General features: G+C 43.1%; 1 protein-coding gene across 3 annotated transcripts in view; it reads left to right on the forward strand.

Annotated features, from left to right (window-relative positions):
- FAM3C (FAM3 metabolism regulating signaling molecule C) overlaps nt 1–21112 on the forward strand; it is a 193833-nt gene that overhangs the window by 111570 nt on the left and 61151 nt on the right. Inside the window, exon 1 of one of the 3 annotated variants that reach the window (XM_082692701.1) lies at nt 19851–20204. The exons of 1 other annotated variant lie outside the window; for it this stretch is intronic. The gene's annotated coding sequence lies outside the window, so the exon portion shown is untranslated. Of the gene's footprint in view, nt 1–19850; nt 20205–20378; nt 20711–21112 lie in introns of those variants that run through there. One more of the 3 variants, XM_082692702.1, reaches the window with a different exon arrangement.

Consider the following 21112-nt stretch of genomic DNA (forward strand, 5'->3'; position numbering starts at 1 on the left):
TTTTTTTTTTAAGATTTTATTTATTTATTCAGACAGAGATCACAGAGAGGCAGAGAGGCAGGCAGAGAGAGAGAGAAGGAAGCAGGCTCTCTGCTGAGCAGAAAGCCTGATGCAGGGCTGGATCCCAGGACCCTGGGTCACGACCTGAGCCGAAGGCAGAGGCTTTAACCCACTGAGCCACCCAGGCGCCCCTAAACTGTTACTTTAAACCATCAAGTTTGTAGTGATTTGTTAAGGTAGTCACTGGAAACCAATAAAGTTTATCAGTTTCCAGTGGCTACCCTAACAGATGTTATATATAATAAGAGATTATATATCAAATACTGGTTAAAAAAAATGAATATCAGGGGTAGGAAGGCAACACACACAGAGACACATACACCTGGGATGGGCAGTGAGGAAGCAGGCTTTAAGGGTGCCAGGATACTCAGTCGGACTCTTTGGTACATATGAAAATAACCCCCAGTCCTCTTTTCAATTGACCAGCTTCTGTGACTGGGGGAAGGGAAATGTATACATAAATATTGATACACGGATAATCGATCTTAGCAGATCTATGTCAGTGTACAATATATGTACAAAGGTTGGTTCTCAGCGTTTTCAGAGATCTCCAGTCCACACACACCACCACCGCCGCCACGGTTCTTCTCTCCTCCTGTCTTCATACGGATTTGCTCTTTTTATGAAGATCGGGCTACAACAAATCTGATCAATCAACCTCACTAACCGTTTAGTGGTGGTATTTCTCATGAGGGATTTGAATTGGATTAAGGGACTGTTGAAAACGAAAAAGGAAACCTTCCTTACCGTTTTGTGTAGTTTTTGTTTGTTTGTTATTTCAACCTCAAAAGAGTGGAAATTCAGGTCATCGGAGGCAGACCATCTCAGATTATAGTAAAAATGGAGGCTGTTGTGACGATTTCCCCACTGCTGGTGTTTTTTAAAAAAAAGACCTGAAGTTCACATATGTAAACATAATCTATAATTCTCCTAGTTTCAGGTCCAAACAATGGAAAAATACATGGTCATCCTTTCTCCAGGATCCAGAAGCCATACCCCCATTCCATCTCTAACCCCTTCCTTATTTTTGCTCTCTCTTCCAGATTAAAGGTAGCTTTTGGTGCTTATTCTTTCTATCCTTTTTTTTAATTTTTTTAAAAGATTTTGTTTATTTATTTGACAGAGACACAGTGAGAGAGGGAACACAGGCAGGGGGAGTGAGAGAGGGAGAAGCTGACTCCCCACTGAGCAGGGAGCCTGAGGTCGGGCTAAATCCCAGGATCCTGGGACCAAGACCTGACCCGGAGGCAGACGCTTAAGGACTGAGCCACCCAGGCACCCCAGTGCTTATTCTTTCCTTACACATATACACATCAATGTGAGGGAGCACACGTCTCTGAGAATGGTATTGTTCCACACTCTAGAGACGGTTTATGCACCAGGTCAGTGAAACAAGCTTTGCTAAGGAGCTACCCGGTCACATGTTCCTTTGGGTCAGTGCAAGCTGTGGTGAATAAATACAAAATCAGGGCAAGGAAACAAAAGTAAGATTTACTTATATTTCCCTAAGTAAATGCCAGGTATTTCCCTAAGCAAATGCTTTCAGGAACAGACCCAAGATTATATAAATATAATCATGAATCTGGTGCACTGGAAAAAAAAAAAAGTACACAACCGCTATGATAATCAATTAATTTTTAAGACCGAGGATAAAATTTTACCCACGTTCCTTTGTTGAACTTTTAAATAATGAAACTTCACATGAATAATTGACAGCACACATTGTCCAAACCGAAGAAACATTATCAAGAACATAAACCTCTCACTGCTTTGTTCATTATCTTGGCGATATAGGTATGTTTGGTCCATTTCATTAAGAGTCTTTGAGAAATTGGGCCACACGTGTCTGTTTTCTACATATTATTGGCAAAGGCTGGGAACTGACCAAGTGTGACCACTTTTGGGAGGGGAGCCATCAGTCAGCATCTGGGAAGATAGATCGGAGGCGTACTGGGTGTGGGTGCATTGACTGATTACATCTATCCTACAAACCAGCGAAGATGAAATTACACATCTGAATTCAGTTCACTTATTTCCCGTGAATTACAGGATCAGGAGTTAAACATATCTACCGAAGTATTTCAGTAATGAATCGGAAGACATTTATAATTAAAAGGAAAATGTAGATGTTACTGTCCTTCTCTTCCTCCTCTTTAAGATTTCCCTCATATGAAATAGAAAACAACGCTATAGAAATCATCATTTCAAACAGTTACAATAAGTTAGCATAACTCAATATTAGGGTAGGCCTTCTGATCGATTATACGCTTTAAACTTAATTTCGTCCTTTCTTACAAGTACACACATGCTGTGAGGTAACAAGCTTCATTTTCTGTTTGTTTCTGAAATCTATTATTTTCTGAAATTGTGGAATCCCTCTTGATTTTGATTCATGATGGTTAGAAAGATACACAGACTCCACTTAATCCGTCACCTTTTTTTTTAAAACATTCTGTGGCCAGCCAAGAGCAGACTTGGAATCCAAAGGCTGATACAAATTCATACTTACTCTTTCTTTAGGAGACACTTCAGTCAAGGCCAAGTTCACATCATTTGAGTTGTCCAGAAGTATTTCTCTTTCCCTGAGCCACTCTTTCTCCTTCATTTACCATTAGATCTTCTCTGCGTATTGGCCTTGGTCTCTGGTCTTGAGTTTGCCAAGTTGATCAAAATCTCCCGCCCTGGAACCTTGCTGTCTCAACTTCCCTCTTACCCCAAATCCTCCCTAATCTTATTGTAAACCCTTTGAGGGCATGGACTTTACATATTCCTCTCCAAACCCCCAGTTCCTACAACTATGCTTGGCACACAGTTAGTATTCAATGAGCATGTATGTGATCAGGGAATAAATTTTCCCAGCCATCATTGGAGTAATGAAAAGAACTTTCTCATGCTATATTGGTCACGCTTTGCTTGAAGAACATGGGGGATCTGAATGGGAAAGACAAAGAGGGTGAAGGAAACAGAAAATCCGTCCTGTTAGAATAATAAACCACTTTCAGGAGGGGAGTGCTCAGTCAGCATTTGGGAAGATAGACTGGATCCTTACTGGGTTGGGTGCGTTGATCGATGCCATCAATCCCACAAACCACCGAAGATAAAGGTACACAACTAAAATCTGAAACCAGAACTCAGTGGTGAGTGCATTAGCGTGTGGGCAATTTGGGAAAAGAAAAAGGAAGTACTTTTATGCTAGGCAGAGAGCAAGACAGATGTGAGATGAACAGCCTTTTTTTTTTTTTTAATCTGTATTTTTTTTAAAGATTTTATTTATTTGACAGACAGAGATCACAAGCAGGCAAAGAGGCAGGCAGAGAGAGGGGGGGGGGAGCAGGCTCCCTGCTGAGCAAGGAGCCTGAGGCGGGCTCAATCCCAGGACCCTGAGATCATGACCTGAGCAGAAGGCAGAGGCTTAACCCAATGAGCCACCCAGGCACCCCAAGATTAACAGGCTTTTAAAAGAAGACACCACCATCAGAGACCATGTGGTTGCCACAGAGATTAGGCCAAGATAATGATTCTAGGCCAGTAGTGAAAAAGCCAGATCACAGAAAAGTGAGATCACATTAATATTCAACATAGCAGTTCTCCTAAATAGGGGCTCCTCCTCTCCCCAGGCTCTGAATTAGTTGGCATGTAGGAAAAGTATTTTGGTAGTGGCAGGGAGAAATCACTTAAAAGAGGTTAAAAAAAATTAAAATGTAGTTCTAAGTAAGGAGAAAATCCAAAAACAGGGCAGCCTAAAATCATGTGATATGAGTTATCTTAACCAGATGGGACACAGAGATCTTAAGAAAGCAAGAGTCATATACAGTTGGAGACCAGCCCATGACCAGACCAGCGACAGATAAAAGTGTAAACTCAAAAAGAAAACTAAAAAAGCAAGGTTCTCTGCTTTGGGAACAACACAAAGATACCAGACAGAGGTTAGGTGTCTCAGTGCCTTGTTTGTTTGTAGGTCTGGGTGTCTGTCCTGAAAACTTTTTCCGGTGAAGTCCATGTGCAGCTTGATTTCCTTTACTTTTTTTTTTTAATATATTTTTTTAAAGATTGTATTTATTTATTTGAGAGAGAGAGACAGTGAGAGAGAGCATGAGCGAGGAGAAGATCAGAGAGAGAAGCAGACTCCCGGTGGAACTGGGAGCCCGATGCGGCGCTCGATCCCGGCACTCCGGGATCATGACCTGAGCCGAAGGCAGTCCTCCAACCAACTGAGCCACCCAGGCATCCCGATTTCATTTACTTCAAAACAGCCATTTTGCTTTGTGATGTCCTTCCTATGTTTTTCGGTTACTTCTCTTTATTCCCATTTTTTTGTGTGTGTGAATTCACTTTGCTAGAAGTAACCAAGGTGAAAGGGATGTTTTCTTCTCCTACCTAGACCGATAAAAGTAAGGGGTCAAACTTGTCTAAAGATTGATTTACAGTAGTGCCCATCATGCCTGGAGTCCAGACAGGAAAGTGACGAGTGGGACTTGTAGAGAAGATAGCAGTTAATTGTGGTAAAATGAACCTCAGGAACTAGATCTTCAAGAGGGGATTCCAATAACTGTCTTTCCTATTTACCCTCTTTCCTTTTTACCAATAGGACCTGTTAAAAGCACACGAAACCAAATTCAAATGACCGTTTAAGGTTACTGAAACTTCGCAGTGGAAAGTGACAATGCGCAGATAGTACAGAAGTGTTAAGGGATGACTTTTAAAAGACTTCAAGTTTATCTAAGAAACTAAACATGTCAGGTGTGCTTAGTAATATTTTTTTCTAGTACAGAAGATCAAATGTAAATAACCAACCACTTAGCCTTTGCAGTATGGCCTTTACCAAAGATCTCATAAAATGCTAACCTTATAAAATGAAATTCCAAATACAATTATTTTCTTTGCATTATATGTTATGGAGAAGTACTTGAATGGTGTTATAAAGAAACAGTCTTTTTTCTAGCCCACTAAATTCATTTCACCTTAAGGAAGCTATTTTAGTGTTTGGAAAGGAAATAATGGTACAGAGAAGGGAATCTGGCCAATGGGTGAATTGCTTAACAGCCTTTTTGTAGCTGATAGGGTGGTTCAGGTGATTGTAATCTGATGTGCATGGATGGGCTTCAGAATGCCCATATACCTTCTGAAGCATATCAATGAAGAAAAATGTTGTTTTGAACCGTAACTACCTCGAAGGAAGTCCAAACTGCTAAAGGAGACCACAAGGTCTCAGAAAATGCTTGATGTTGCTTCAGAATAGGTGGCCCCTTTATTCAACTAGGCACCTGGATTTTTTCTTACAATGATTTTTTTCCAGGAAGAGAATCAGATAATTATCTATCAGATAATTCTATCAGATAATTATCTGCACACATGGGCAAAGGAATCTAAAAGGAAAGAAACTAATAGAGAAGAAAACTTTTTTTTAAGTAAATTTATATTGCATATTTCTGGACTCCTTTGTATCTTTTGAAATCTTCATGTGTCTCTTTTTTACAAAGATATGTGAACATCTTCAGGAAATTAAGATTCATTGTGGCCTTTCCTTTTATTCTTCTTTCTAGATATGTGTACTTTGACCTCACTGCAAAGATCATTTTGGAGCTAAGATGACCCATTGCTTTCCTTGTGTTTCTCTTACAAATTTCAAAGATAAATTTTCAACCTTTTCTTTCTGAAACCCATCTCACAAATTTCCATTAGTTCTGGACTCAAAACACACCCATCTGAATAACATCTGCATCTGCCCCTTGAGTATCTGGACGTAGCTGGTATGTGAGCTCAGGAAGGGTTTAAACCTGTCCTAAGCCAATTTGCACATTACAACGTCTGGATTATTTGTGATAGATGAATGCCATTGCCAATACAGGTGGTTGAAAGTGAGCCAGTATCTACCAATTTTCTAACAGTTTATTATGAAGGTAAGCATTTATGAAGCAAATATTCATTAGCAGTGGGTACAAAGCAGATAAAGCGATTCCTATAAACATTTTGGTGAACTCTTTAAAATCCCAGTACCCTGCAGAGGTTTGAACATAACTTGCAAAAGATGTTCACTGGGTTCTGACACAATCCTCTGGAGCCGGGGACCTTCCAGAGCCAGTACCTCCAGAGACGCCCTTTAGGGCACAAGCTGGCTACATTCTCAAACCTTGTTCATACAGTGGCGAGGGAATGTTCTGAATGTTATTTTAACATTTTTTCTAATACGTGTATCACAAAACCACTGATTTTACCAGTGAGCGAACTCGATTTTAAATTCTGTTGTACTAATTAGCAAAGCCCGTGGTGTTCATGGGAGGTAAAAAGGCACCCGTGGCATTTGTGGTATGGTTGCTTCTGGGGTGCAGTCTTTCTTCTTCTTCTTCTTCTTTTTTTAAAGAGTTTACTTATTTATTTATTTTTTAAAGTAATCTCTACACCCAGCACAGAGCTTGAACTCACAACCCTAAGATCAAGAGTCTTGTGCTTCATCCACTGACCTAGCCGGGAGTCCCGGGTGTTGCCTTTCTTTTTTTTTTTTTTTTTTTTTTTCTTTTTTTAAATGCCTGGAGAGGTAGACAGGTCACATATTGTGGGCTTTATTCTTTTTATTTTTATTTATTTATTTGACAGACAGAGATTCCAAGTAGACCAAGAGGCAGGCAGAGAGAGGGGGGAAGCAAGCTCCCTGCTGAGCAGAGAGCCCGATGTGGGGCTCGATTCCGGGACCCTGAGATCATGACCTGAGCGGGAGGCAGAGGCTTTACCCCACTGAGCCACCCACACACCCCCTGGGTGTGGCCTTTCTTAAAGGTGAGCCGATAATGCCCAAGCTGAGAGTCTCTGGTTAGGGCCCTGATGGCTCTAGAGCTGAGCCCAAACTAAAACAAATGCATTACCACATTATGAAGGCTGAAATGCTTCACGGAATCAAACTGATGTCCCCATAGCCCCTTGAGGTTTCTCCTCATCCTTGAGAAATCTACACGTGCCCTCAGCTGAGCTAAGTCAGCTTCTTCGCATGTCATGCAAAGAGCAGCTTTGGGGCGGTTGAGAAGGTGGAGGACCCAGCGCTAAGGTGGCATCTCCACAGCTTGAAAGCCAAGACTGAAGAGCAGGTTGGGGTCCGCTCCGCAGGCGGGGCCCTGAACATTAGTCCTGGCAGCTCAACCGACACACACGTTGACATTTTCATATCCTCCACACACACCTCATGACTGGTTGCCTCCCTCAGGGATTAGCTCCCTTTCTGATCAGCAATTCCTGGCAATAGAGATTTTCACCTTCTCTGTCAATGAAAATCATAATCTCGATATACCCAATCTCTGCAATGTTGGCATCACTCCATAACAGAGGCTGCCTATTCTCCCTAATTTATGGCATTTCTTGACTATCTACATAATTTGTGGGGCCCAGTGCATTCGGAACCCTTATTCTAAAAACAGAAACAAAATACTCTTTCCCTTTCAATCTGTCCCGCTTTGTGTGTGTGCATGTGACTTAATGCAGCACTCCCTCAGGCACAGGGTCACTAGGGTCACATTACGACAGCAGCCAGGTTCCCTCTCCTGCCAGATGTCAGGTCACTTTCCAGGCTTTGTTTAGGGTCAGGGAAGTCCTCCCCGCAAATCTCCAGTGGGAGATAAGATGGCAGCCTCCACGCTGGGATGTGCTTCGCACCTGGACTGGGAAGGGTAAGAAACTCACTCCCAGGGAATGCAGCTTGGGCCTGCCAACTGGGGCTGTGCCTCCAGGCCCGTCCATGAGACGCAGCGGGGCAAGCACGCCACGCCCATCTTTAGTCCTCCCAGGCCTGCACCAGACTACACTGGGGGAGAGGGCAGAGTGGCCACTAGGTTGGGGTGTGGGGGAGAAAGTTAGGAAGAGCTTAGGACACCAGACGGCGGTAGGGTAGACAACTCCTCCTGGGGAGATGGGGAGCCCGCAGGGAGGGTGTGGTGCAGGAAAGGGGTAGTGTTGCTGAATTTCTCTGCCTTTGGCGCCCAGGTTCTTGGTCATGCCGCTTAGAAGAATGAAGAGGTAGACCGAATGAAGAACGGTGGGCAGCAAAACAAAGTTTATTCAGCAAAAGTATAAAGCTCCCAGAGAGGGAGGGGGCCCCGAGTGGGTTGCTCCTGGGGTTTCTAAGTTTAGGGGTTTCTATGAGCTCTTTTGCAGCACTGTCTTCAGCGATCAGGATGTGCTGAGTTGTGCCAATCAGGGCTTTGGTCATGTATCTGTCTACCTATTAGGTTCATGTCCACGAGCTGACTTTCTGTTTGTTTGTTTGTTTTGGTTTTGGTTTTCTGATATCTGGGAGCTTAGGTCTTAACGGTTCCCTGCCTATGATATTGACAAATGCCTCGTGGTTAGTTGCCTTATTTTAGGACATTTTGCAGAAGTCATTTCTGCAAAGGCTGCAGAGCAGAATGTTAGTGTGGTCCTCTCTAAGCTGCAGAACAGGACGTCAGTGCTATTTTATTTCAGCTGCCCTGACTCCATTTTTTTCTTGCTAAGGACCCTGGCCCTGACTGCCTACCTGTCAGACCAGCAACTCACTTTAGGACTTGCAGGGGAACATCACCTCCCAGCCTCCAGAGCATGTTTCACTGTCCACCAGACTTCACTTACAAAACACAGGGACAAAGATAAAATTATTAAGAATTTTCAGACAAGAACCACAGAGCATTAAGGCCCAAGCAGGGTCCTTCTAAGTGTGGGGCCCCATGATGGTTAGTTTTATGTGTCAACATGACTAGGCTGCCAGGTGCCCAGATATTTGGTCAAACGTTGTTCTGGGTATTTCTGTGAAGGTATTTTTGGATGAAATTCGTATGTAAATCAGTAGACTGAGTACAGCAGATTGCCCTCTCCAGTGTATACGGGTTTCATCCAATTGGTCAAAGCCCGAATGAACGAAAAGGCTTCACAGAGGGCTCCTCTTGCCTGACTGCCTTCAAACTGGGACATCAGACTTTTTCTGCCTTCAGACTCTTCCTGGGTTTTGAACCTACTGGCGTTTGGACTGGAAGTACATTATGGGCTCCCCTGGGTCTCCAGCTTTGGGAGCTCACCCTGCAGATCTGGGGGCATGGCAGCCTCCTTAATGGCATGAGCTGATTCCTAGTATTATCCTACTGGTTCTGTTTCTCTGGAGAACCATGACTAAAATAAGCCCTATATGACTGGTTGCCCTGTTAGGAAGCCTGCCATGGGCCTTCCCCAAACCCTCCAGTTTCTTTCAATTCCCACTATCACCAGAACTTTATTCCTTTTCACCAGTTCTATGCCAGAACTTCTGAGCTGCTCTCTCCTTTGGAGCACTTCCCTGTCAAGAGTCCTGTAAAATACAATCAATTAATGCCACCCTCTGTTAAGAAACATTCTATTCTCGTTTACCTTCAGCTTCCTGAATTACATCAGGGCTGTAGTCTCCATGTAAATTTTCATGTCCTGTTCCTCAATATCAGCCACTTGTCCTAGTGGCTTCTATTTCCTGCACACTAGCATTTGAGCAAAGTGGTCATTTCCACCACATCATTTTGCCCACATCATTCCCCAAGTCTGAAAAGCAACACACAACCCTTTAATGCCCATCTCAAGCTCTTTTTCCTTCATAAGGCCCAAGACAAATCTACCTAAAGCCTCCTGGAATCTCCTGTCCTTGACCCCTACCCTCGTTTGTACTGAGGCTGTGAAAACAAAAGGAAACCTCTTTTAGCATAAAGTCAGGAAGGCGGCAGAGGGAGCTTTCTGGCCCTACCCTCCTTGACCATTGCAGACCTAATAGAAAGAGAGAGACCTTGAGCGTGGATACCACTTGACTGTGTCGACGGGAGAAAGAAGAGCTTTCCCTTACGCCCTTATGGGCTTAGCCAACAAGACACTGCCACCTCTCAGCCTATGAAGAGCCGCTGTACTCCCAACTCCTAGTTTACTCCAATTGGCCTTTGCATTTGTTCTTTTGTTTTTTAAAGATCTTATTTATTTATTTGAGATAGAGAGCTTGCTTCCTGGAGCATGGGCACAGGGAGGGGCAAAGGGAGAGGGAGAAGCAGACTCCCTGCTGAGCCTCAAGGAGGGGAGCCTCATCGGAGGACCTGGGGATCATGACCCGAGCCCAAGGCAGATGCTTAACTAACTGAGCCACCCAGGCGCCCCTGGACTTTTTGTTTATAGCAGCCCTCCCAACTGCCCCCTTTCCTCTATAAAAGAGTGTTCCTCTCCTTTGTTCTATGGAGGCACCGATGCTATCGCCAAAGCTTGCTTGTCCAGGACTTCAGTCTCTGCGATTCCTGAATAAACTCATTTTTGATGGTTAAATAGCTAGCGGTTTTATTTTTAAGGTTAACAAGGCATTCCTTGTATCTACTGTCATTAAGCTTCGGCATGTGTTTTCTCCACAATGTGATTACGAGGTATCCACAGATGCCGTGGGGGCATGGGTGGTCTTTTCTAGAATGCTATTATGTTCCCATTAGGAACTCAGGGAATCTTTCTTGAAAGAATGAATGAATAGATTGATTATTGCTCATTGTAGTAGGTTGAATGGTACCCCAAAAAAAGATGTGTCCATGCCTGAACCTCTGGAACTTAGAAGGTGACCTAAAAGTCACTTAAGAAGGTGACCATTTTGGGAATGAATAATTAAGGATAACATAATTAACATAATTAAGGATCTTGAGATGCGATCATATTGGTTTATCCATTGGGACCCAAATCCAATGACAAGTGTCCATCTAAGACACAGAAGAGAAGACATAGAAAGATGAGGAAAGGACAGGTGAAGAGAGAGGCACTGATTGAAGTGATACATCCACAAGCCAGGGAATGCCTGGATGTACCAGAAGCTGGAAAAGGAAAGGGAGAATTCTCCCCTAGAGCCTCCCAAAGCAGCATGACCTGTAAATACCTTGGTTTCAGAATTCTGGTTCTAGAACTGTGAAAGATTACATTTCTGTTGTTTCGGCGATCTGGGTTGTGGTAATGTGTACGGCCAGTCCTAGGAAACTAATATATCCATCATTTTCTTGGGCTACTTGTAGAAATTTGTCTCCCATCACATTTGTATATAATAGGTAGAAACATTTTTATCTTAGAAGCTAAAGAGACAGTTGCCCCAGGCTCCTTGCATAAAATGTACTGTTTGAATTCTTTAAAATGGCAGGTGCAAAATTCCTCAAGCTCTTTCAAAAACCGACATTCAATTTGCATGATTCTTCACGAATGCTGTCTTACTCTAAAAGTCAAAAATGCCTCATGTATATTCTAAAACATTTATTTTGAGATCACTGTCAATTCACTTGTAGTAGTAAGAAATAACAGGGAGCCCATATACTTTTCACCCAGTTTCTTCAAATGGTAACATCTTACAAAACTACAGTGTCAGGTCACAAAGAGGATACTGACAGATACAATTCAACAATCTTATTTCAATTTCTCCAGGTTTAATTGTACTCACTTGCATGTATGTATCTAGCTTACATAATTTGATCATCTATGTTGGTTTCTGTATCACATATATGTATATGCATATGTATATGTATATGTACATGTATCCTAGGAGGATATATATGATGCATCCTCATAGCCAAAAGAACTAGGGATGCCTGGATGGCTTACTCAACTTAAGCGTCTGCCTTCAGCTCAGTACATGATCCTAGAGTCCTGGGATCGAGTCCCACATCGGGTTCCTTGCCTCAGTGGGAGGTGGGTTTATCCCTCCCCTCCCTGCTCATGCTCTCTCTTGCTATCTCTGTCTCTCTCTCTCAAATAAATAAAATCTCAAAAAGAAAAAATAGAGAACTATTCTACTGCCACAGTGATGGTTCGTGTTGCCTTTTAAGAACCCTATCTGGGGCACCTGGGTGGCTCAGTGGGTTAAAGCCTCTGCCTTCGGCTGGGGTCATGATCCCAGGGTCGTGGGATCGAGCCCCACGTCAGGCTCTCTGCTCAGAGGGGAGCCTGCTTTCCTTCCTCTCTCTGCCTGCCTCTCTGCCTACCTCTCTGCCTACTTGTGATCTCTGTCAAATAAATTAATAAAATATTAAAAAAAAAAAAAAGAACCATATCTACCTCCTTTTGTGTCCATCCCAGCCTTGTCCTTGAGGGTAACAACTTTAGTGAATCTCAAGGGGATTACGCTGTGTGGAAAAAACCAATCCCCAAAGGTTACATACCACACAATTTCATTTCTGTAACATTCTTGAAATGACAAAATTACAGAGATGGGTAGCATATTATGGTTGCCAGAGGCTGGGCATTCTCTTCAAAGTGAAAGTAATGTAAATACTGTCAGAGGACTCAGAGTCACGTCCTATAGAGTGAGTTAAGTTTTTCTTTCAGTAAACATTTGGGGAAATCTTTTTTTGCACCTGGCGCTATTCTGATGCTGGGAATCCCTAGTCTCTGCCTCAGGGAATGCACTAAGATCCAAGTGAGATGCCTGTAAATGCAATTACATGTTAAGGTGGGCAAAATGACCCACTGTGTGTGAGAGGCTCCGAGAGAGATGGGATATAATTGAACAACAAACAAACCAAAAACAAAGGCGGGGGCGGGTGGGAGATGGGACTGTTGAGGAGATACAATGGCGACCACATCAGAACCGTATTCATGTTCTGCCTCCATTAAGGAACTGTGAAAAACTGTCAGAGGATTTGGAGTCAAGGATTTGGGAGAGTAAGCAGCTTAGGTTAAGAAAAGGGTACAGACCGTTCATGATAAACCATCTGGCCTCTGGATTTCTGGAAGAGGGGAAATAGACTAGGGGAGGAGTCTGAGCCCCTAGAAGGTATACCATTGGCAGGAAGAGAAGACTCATCTCCTGGACGGGGTGGTGGCAAGGAGCGGGGAGGCATGAGGATTCGACTCCTGTGACAGCACAGGCTACGTGTCATGACCAACACAGAAAATAACCCAACAAGCAGATATCTCACCCGTTTGGCAGGCAAAGCCAGGAGAAAGTAGGTGAGAGCACTGCAGAATTCTCTGGTTCCGTGTGTGGCAAATGAGTTTCATCTCCTTTTCTAAAAATTATACTAAACTTTGGCCACTACCAAAGAAAAAAATCCAAAACTCTGTGAGGGAATTGTTCATGTTCCGACTGACAGGGAGGAAACTGGCTTGGAAAGACTAGAAAACTTGCCTGAGGTCACTTAGCAGCTAGTAACAGATAAAGCCAGGATCTAAATTCATCTCTCTGACTCCAAATCCTATCGCACTTTTCCAACCCAAGACTTAAACAATGATGGCATTGGGAGAGCTGTCCTGGTCAGATAGAAGAGAAAGGGAATTTGGGGAGATGACATGATCTTGGAATCTATAGAAACTGAAGGTTAAATTTCCAACTTTTTTTTTTTTTTAAGTGAAGTGAGCAATTTCCCTGGCTTTTGCTTCATGAATAGAGATGGAAAATTTGACTATGGGATAGAACTCTACAAAATACCAGATGCTCTATTTGAACAGAACTTCTCTGGGTAAATAAATTACACTTAAAAGTATGTACCAAACCTCAGTGAGGCCACAGCCATTCGACAAGAAACATTTCAAAATAAAAGCGCAAAAGATGAACAGCTTAGGGTCATATAACTAACCTTTCAAATTGAATCAGGGCACAGACTCGGAATAGCTCAGATGTGGTATCTTTTCAAAGCGTTGGGGTGGGAGTCAAGAAACTGCAATAGAAATTGGCCTAAAATTGAAAACATGGTCAAGGAAACAAATTTGGATGGGTAGGCTAATTCCAGTTCCCTGTTCGGGCTGCAGATATATCAAGAAAAGGAATTTTGCTCATACAACCTTGGGGAAATCATTTAGCCCGTAAGACTTGACAGTCTAGGGCACTGTCCGGGATACCGATGTTTCTATCTCGTTCTTTGGAATTTTTCCAAAGATGGCCATAGTGCATGGGATAGGTTTTGTTTTGTTTTGCTTGTTATGATACTATTGTATTTCTTAGAACTGCTGCAACTGTTGAGCCTCTTGGAGTGTTGCTGAATTATCTTTAGTGACCATGAAATCCACTAGAGAACAAACCTTAATGCAGTAGTAATAATTGGATGATATTTTGTTACTCATATTCCAATGGCTTTGCTTTTCAAAGCAAACAATGCGTTTGGGTTTGATGTAACTAGAGATATTAAAGTTTAATAAAAACACCAGTCACAGTGAATCCTTTTGTGCTTAGACTGAAGGGTTCCCATAATCAGTTCTTAATCAAGAGTTGAGGTTACAGACTGAAGCTATTATATTTTAGGGAAACACAAACTTTACTCCGTATTTGCTCAGTTGCTTCTTCTTAGAAGGTTTTCTGGTGGACTTTTTTTTTTGAATGGGATGTAGAAAGAAGTGTTTTTGAATGATTTAATGTGAGGCTTATTCATTCATTTACTTAGAATTCTGTGAATGTCAGCGGTGTAGTCATATTTTCCCATTTGCTTTGTGGCAGTTAAAAAAAAAAAAAGAAAATACTTACTCCCAAGGTCTGATAAATACATATTTTTAAGTATCTTATGGACTGTGTGTATATTATGTATATGCAGGGATGTGTGTGTTTGTGTGTGTGTGTGTGTGTGTGTGTGTGTAGGCTGATCCATGGTTTCTTCATCTTTGCTTGGCATTACAAACAGGTAACACAGCCATATGAGACTTCAAAAAGTAGTTTTTAGATTCTGGTGCTGAGTCAGAAATTTTTCTAGGAGGTAATATTTTACAAGACAGAACAATAAACTACTCTTCTGAAGAAACCACTAGTATAATCTTAATAATTGTTTGTAATACACACTTGTATGTAATTTCAGGAAAAGGGAAGTTACTTTGTAGTCATGGTTCCAATACATACTTTAGATGTGGGTTACCATATTCAGTGTATCATTTAGTATGATTTATCACCAAGACAAAAGTGCCAAATTTTGCCACACTAAAAGGTCTATTAAAAGATCTAATCCAAACCAGAATCTCCCAGGGAGTAGAATCAAAAAGATTTTTTTTTTTAAAGATTTTATTTATTTGACACAGAAAGAGAGAGAGATCACAAGTAGGCAGGAGGCAGGCAGAAGGAAAGGAGGAAGCAGGCTCACCGCTGAGAAGAGAGCCCAATGCAGGGCTCAATTCCAGGACCTCGAGATCATGACCTGAGCTGAAGGTAGAGCCTTAACCCACTGAGCCACCCAGGTGCCCCAAAAAGATATTTAAAAAATCCAAATTTTTATAATACTTAGAATTTTCTTGTATGTTGGTAGAAAAGTAGTAATAGATGGAAAACTAGAGTATTTCTTTATGCAGATACATATGTAATAATATGATTTCATTGTATATTACATAGGTTTTATAATTTAAAAACCTTCTTATTTTGTATAGACCATGTTGCTTACCGTTTCAAATATAATGTCATGAAATCTGTGAGTGTTCTAACTTTTAAACTATAATATTTTGCTCATATGAGGTATCTAAAGTCAGAAAGTAGGGTGGTAGATGTCATGGACTGGAGGGACCATGGACTTGGGCCAGTGTATGTACTCTTCCGTTTTTAAGATGAAAAGAGTTCTGGAGGTGGATGGTAGTGTTAGTCACGCAACAACATGAATGCACTTAATACCACTGGAAGGTGTATTTAAAATGATTAAAATGGTAAAAAAAATGAGTGTTAAAATGGTAAAAGTATCAAATGTGCTGTGAAATCTGTGGATGTTCCAGCTTTTTTAAGCTTTACTCTTTTGCCCTTACAGATTTCTAGAAAATTGAAAAAATAGTATTAACAAATATAGTTATGTTTTAGCTGAACCAAAAAAGAGCATGTTAAAATGGGTCAATGTGACCCCTATGCTGAGAACCCCTAACTGGTTCCAAAGCTGATTTGGAGCTCCTAACACTGAGGGAATAAGGAAGACTTTTTTTCCTCCAAAGACCTGGTCCTTCCATAACCCTTAGACTTCTCTTTCACCCTTTCACTTTCTCTTTCACTCTTGCACACAATATCCTTGTGCAATCTACTATGTAGATACAAAAATGATTATATGATAGTCTCAAGGATACTCAGAGGAAAGCCTTTACTGCATAACTGAGTCTGAGCTCAGGTATCACCGAGTCATCACCAGGTCTTTCTTTGGCGATCCATTATACTCTGCATAACAACTTCGGCAAAGTAAAAGAATGTTAGGGCCCCAAAATAAAAGACAGTAAGAGTGGGGATAGCCCTGGGAACGTGGACTGGGGATGCAGCCTATTCTTAGAAACACAGGGTGAGAGGAAAAAGGAAGGGAATTTATGGTGAGGCATTTAGCCAAGGTCCAGCCAGCTTACTGGGCCAACACAGGCTGTGAAAAAGAGAATTCGGGAAATTTGGAGTCTACATAGATACTTAGGACTCAGCTTGGTTCAACTGATGACAGATTTGGCTTGGCAGGAAAAGAGGCTGGTGGGATGAGAGGAGTAAGGTTAGTGTCCTGAGACTTATACCAAAAGACTGGATGACATTTGAGAGTTCCAGACACCCATTACCGAGAACATTCTGAACAACAGTTTTTAAATTGCACCTGGGGGTGGTATTTTACCCAGTGAAAGTATCAGATTTGACACTTTTACTTTTGTTTTTATTATTCTAACTGTGCTTCCCCACCCCCTCCCCCCCCTGCTATTTTCAAAAAGTGAGGCAAGTTTCTGGCCATATCTTTATAGGATTGACCTTATGGTCCAATATAAACATGCTTTAATATTTTAAAGTAAACCTACTCCAGAGCTGGTTAGCTTTTTTTTTTTTTTTTAAAACAAAGTTTTCTTTCCATGTTTCAGCTATCTATTTCTGTGCAAAAAAACTACCATAACATTTAGCAACTTACAAAGACAGCAAACAGTTATTTCTCAGGATTCTGTGGGGCTGGCTGGTCTTTTTTTTTTTTTTTTTTTTTTTTAAATGCTGGAAAGTGAAGTGGGAAGCCTTTCCGGCTTCCCTTTTTTTTTTTTTTTTTTTAAGATTTTATTTATCTCTTTGACAGAGAGAGATCACAAGTAGACAGAGAGGCAGGCAGAGAGAGAGAGAGGGAAGCAGGCTCCCTGCTGAGCAGAGAGCCCGATGCGGGCCTCGATTCCAGGACCCTGAGATCATGACCCGAGCTGAAGGCAGCGGCTTAACCCACTGGGGGCTGGCTGGTCTTAACTAGGAGGTTCTCAAGTGGTATGATCTGCGGTCACTCATGTGGTACATTCCGCTAGGAGCTTAGCTGGGGCTGGAACGTGTAAGGTCACTGCACTCACACACCTTGGACCTCAGGTAGGGTGTCTGGGATGTTTTGAGCCCAACTAGGTCTCGGTTCCATTCTGTGTAGTTTCTCCTCCCCCGGCAGCCAGAGTTTCTTTATATGTTGATTGGCTCCCAAGGCAGTGAAAATGGAAGCTTCAAGGCTCAGAAGTCACCCAGCATCACTTCCAAGGGATTCTGTGGATCAAAAAAAGTCACAGGGCCAGCCTAGGTTCAAGAGCAGGGAATACAGACCCTACCCCTTGATGGTAAGTGACACGAATTCGCACGGACCAGAGGAATTGTTGGTAACCATACTTGCAGGCAATCTACTAGTGCAGATATAGGAAACTGATGCAAAATGGAATATTCTGCTGGAGAATGGGTCCAATTAAAATTCTGAGGTTTTTCATCAAGGTTTATCTTTAACAATATTATGTAATCCTTATATGGCAAATAGTGTAGTATGTTAGAGTTTTATATAAATCTCTGCAATCATCAAAGAGAAAAAAATGAACCTCTCTTTTCGAGTACACAAAAGGCAGGATGGGCTTTGAGGTTGAGCATGTGGGTTTGAATCTTGGCTCTTCCAGGTATTAGCAATAGGATCTCAGGCAATTTTCCCTTTCCCTCTCACATTTTCTCCTCTGTATTATATAGATTGTTGTGAGGATTAAATGAGTTAATATAGCTAAATGACTTCACAAGGAGCCTGGAACGCAGTAAATATAGAATCAATATTTGCTGTAAAAATATAAATTATTAATGCTTATTATCATGTAACATTGCAATACCTGTTTGGATTAAACCTCCCAGAGCTGCAAAGTTCTCTATTGTCTCATTAAACTTAATCATTAATCTTGATGAATTTCTCTGCCTCCCACACTCCCTATCAAGTAAAAAGGTAGGTGAAACAACTGGTTGCCTAACAGGTATTCTAAAGGAAGCACTTATCAACTTTCAAACATTGCAGTCCTACGAAGAAATAGAATTTACACTGTAACGCAGGACACTGTAATCCAGACACTTACCCACACTTAATACTGTACAAATATTTCATGAAATAATATTTAACCCTCCCACGTCGTACTACAAACTCTGAAGCTTTTGCCCTATTTAAGTGATTTGAAAACAGCAAAATGTTGGTCGTGCCCCACTATTATTAATTTCGTTACCTATTGATGGGTTTTAACCTATATTTTATGGCCATTGACACAGAGCATATTAAATACATTCTCAGATCACGAGTCGTTTTAAGTGTGGTGCTATAAGACAGTGGCATATGTCATTTCTATACAGGCCAATTCAGCTATGGGTCAGAAAGCCATTTCATAAACGTGGCCTGACCACCCTATTTGAGAGGCTTCATAAATTCTTCCAGTGGGATAGGGGGAACTAGGGGAAATACATGCACAGTAAATGTTGTGATTTTTAGGTACCCTAAGAAACAAAGTGTCTCGGGGCACCTGGGTGGCTCAGTTGGTTAAGCATCTGAGCTTGATGTCAGCTCAGGTCATAATCTCAGGCTCCTGGAACGGAACCCCCTTCTAGCTTTCCTTCTCAGCTGGGAGTCTGTTGAGGATTCTCTCTCCCTCTTCTTCTGCCCCTCTGTCTATGCTCTCTCTCTCTCAAATATATAAAATTTTTAAAAAGAAAAGAGACAAAGTGCCTCATTTGTTTGGAGGTAGATGGACCTAGGCTGGAATTCCAATTTCACAACTTACTACATTGTATTTTTGAGCAAGTTATTTTAAACTCAGTTTTGGAGTCTTGATTTTTTGATTTGTTCAAAGTAATAAGCAAATAATATCTATTTCGACTGAGTTGTGAGCATTAAATGAGAACACATACCCAAAGGCTGGCAAACATCCAGCAAAGTACTTGGCACAAAGAAGGCTCTCAGAATGCCTTTCTTGCCTCCCTCCCCTATGATGGAATACCAACTGCAGAATTCACAGCTATTATTTAGGTTCTGTGTTTTTTATTTTTGGAGAAAAGCTGAGGCTTGGTAGAACACTTAAGTATGGTAAACTATTATTCTTTAATGCAATTTAATTTCTACAACCGTGTATTGTCCTGACATTCTACTTAGTAACATTTAATAGTTACTAATTGTTCTGGGATGTGGATATGAGCTATGAAACAATTTTGTGTTGTGGGATCAGCTCTCATAAAGTGGGATTTGAATTGACTTCCCAGTTATCAGCACAACTGTAGGGAAAAAAATGTGTGTAGAGGAGAAGAGCATTTCTAACTGCTGTGTTGCTAAGTAATTTAAACAAAAATGACGTGCAAATACACGCACTGCTTTTTTTTTTCCCTGAGCCAAATGTTATCAGCGATCTAGTGCTCCAGGCCAGAAGCGTTTTACAACAGGTTAGCTGTTGTAAAACTTTGACTCCTTTGAGGACTCAAAGGGTAATTGCCCGAGATTCTAGGTTGCTTAAGACCATGGAGTCACTGAATCTCTAGAATGGGACCGGTTATTTTAAATCTCTGCCTTTAAGGTCAGGATTATGAAAGTATACGAACTAGGGGAAGGGGGGCGTGACGCCTCTTCCCCACTCCCGGGCGTTAGCCGCCGCCAACCGCCGCCGCGGCTGCACCCACGTGGCAAGTGCGGACCGCGCAGCGCCGGGCGGGGGCTGGCGGGCCGACCCCTCCCGTCGCTCTCCGGCCCTTCCCGCCGCCCGCCGGGCGCCCGCTCGGTCCTCCACCGCCAGGGGGCGGGCGCGGCTTCCCGGCGGCGGGGGCCCATTGGTCGCGGCGGGGAAGCGGGGAGGAGGCCCAGCGGCGAGCTGGCTTCCTCCAGGCCACTCGCGGGGGTGAGGGGAAGCCGGAGGAGCCCGGGAGAAAGCGGAGGAGGGCGCGGGAGGCGGCGGCGGCGGGTCCCGTCGGCCTCCGGCAGGACTGACCGCTCAGAGGCCGGAAGGCAGGCGCGAGGCCGGTGAGACGGACGGGGAGGCGGAGGGAGCCGCGGCGGAGGGCGGGGAGGGATGGTGGGCGTCTGGGGGGGGAGTCGGGGACCCACCGTCACCTTCATCCTCCGCTCGCGCGGCCGCCGCCGGCTGGGGGCGGGCCCCGGAGCGCGCGCCCGGGTCGTCGTGGCGCATCCCGCGGCGGGGGCGGGGTGGGGGGAGCGGGCGCAGGTAGGACCGGGGCCCCCGGAGTGCGGTTGGCCGGGGTTCGGGCCGCCGCCCCGCCGGTGCATCCCCAGCTCGCAGTCTCCCTGCCCGGGTCCGCGGAGGGCGGGGCGGCGCCTGCACCTGGCGCTCCGCTGGGCGCCCCGGCCGGGCTGCGCCTGGGTTCGCGCCCTGCGGGGGGCCCCGGCTCGCCGTCGGAAACCCGGGCCCAGGGCTCTACGGAGGCGGCGGCGAACTGGGTGTTGCAGTGGTCCTCTGTGGAGGGCCGTCTTGGCTCACTTGTAAAGTTTCAGCGTCTCCTAAACTGGAGGTACTTCTCATTTTTAAAATTCATCCAGCTCATGGATATTCGCTGTCATTGATGTATGTACTGTTCCTTCTTTCTTTTTCTTCCCCATTTCTTCTTCTTCTTCTTTTTTTTTTTTTTTTTTTTTTTTTTGCTACTGTTCTCAAAATTCTCTACTCTGTACCACGGTTAGGGACCCTAGATCTAAATAATATAAATGGACACATTGATGATTTGAGGTTGAGCTGTGTTTCTTCATCTTCTCCCCCGATCCCACTCTTTTTAAGTGTCATAAAATACAGAGCTGCTGTCTAATCGACGGAACCTTTTGTTTTTATTTTCTTAAGTCAAATATATGGATACAAGATACGATACTAGGTAGTATTATATTGCTTACTGGGCACTGTGCTATATGCTTTCATATGC

This window comes from Mustela nivalis (genome assembly GCF_964662115.1).
Source record: "Mustela nivalis genome assembly, chromosome: 12".
Lineage (NCBI taxonomy): Eukaryota > Metazoa > Chordata > Mammalia > Carnivora > Mustelidae > Mustela > Mustela nivalis.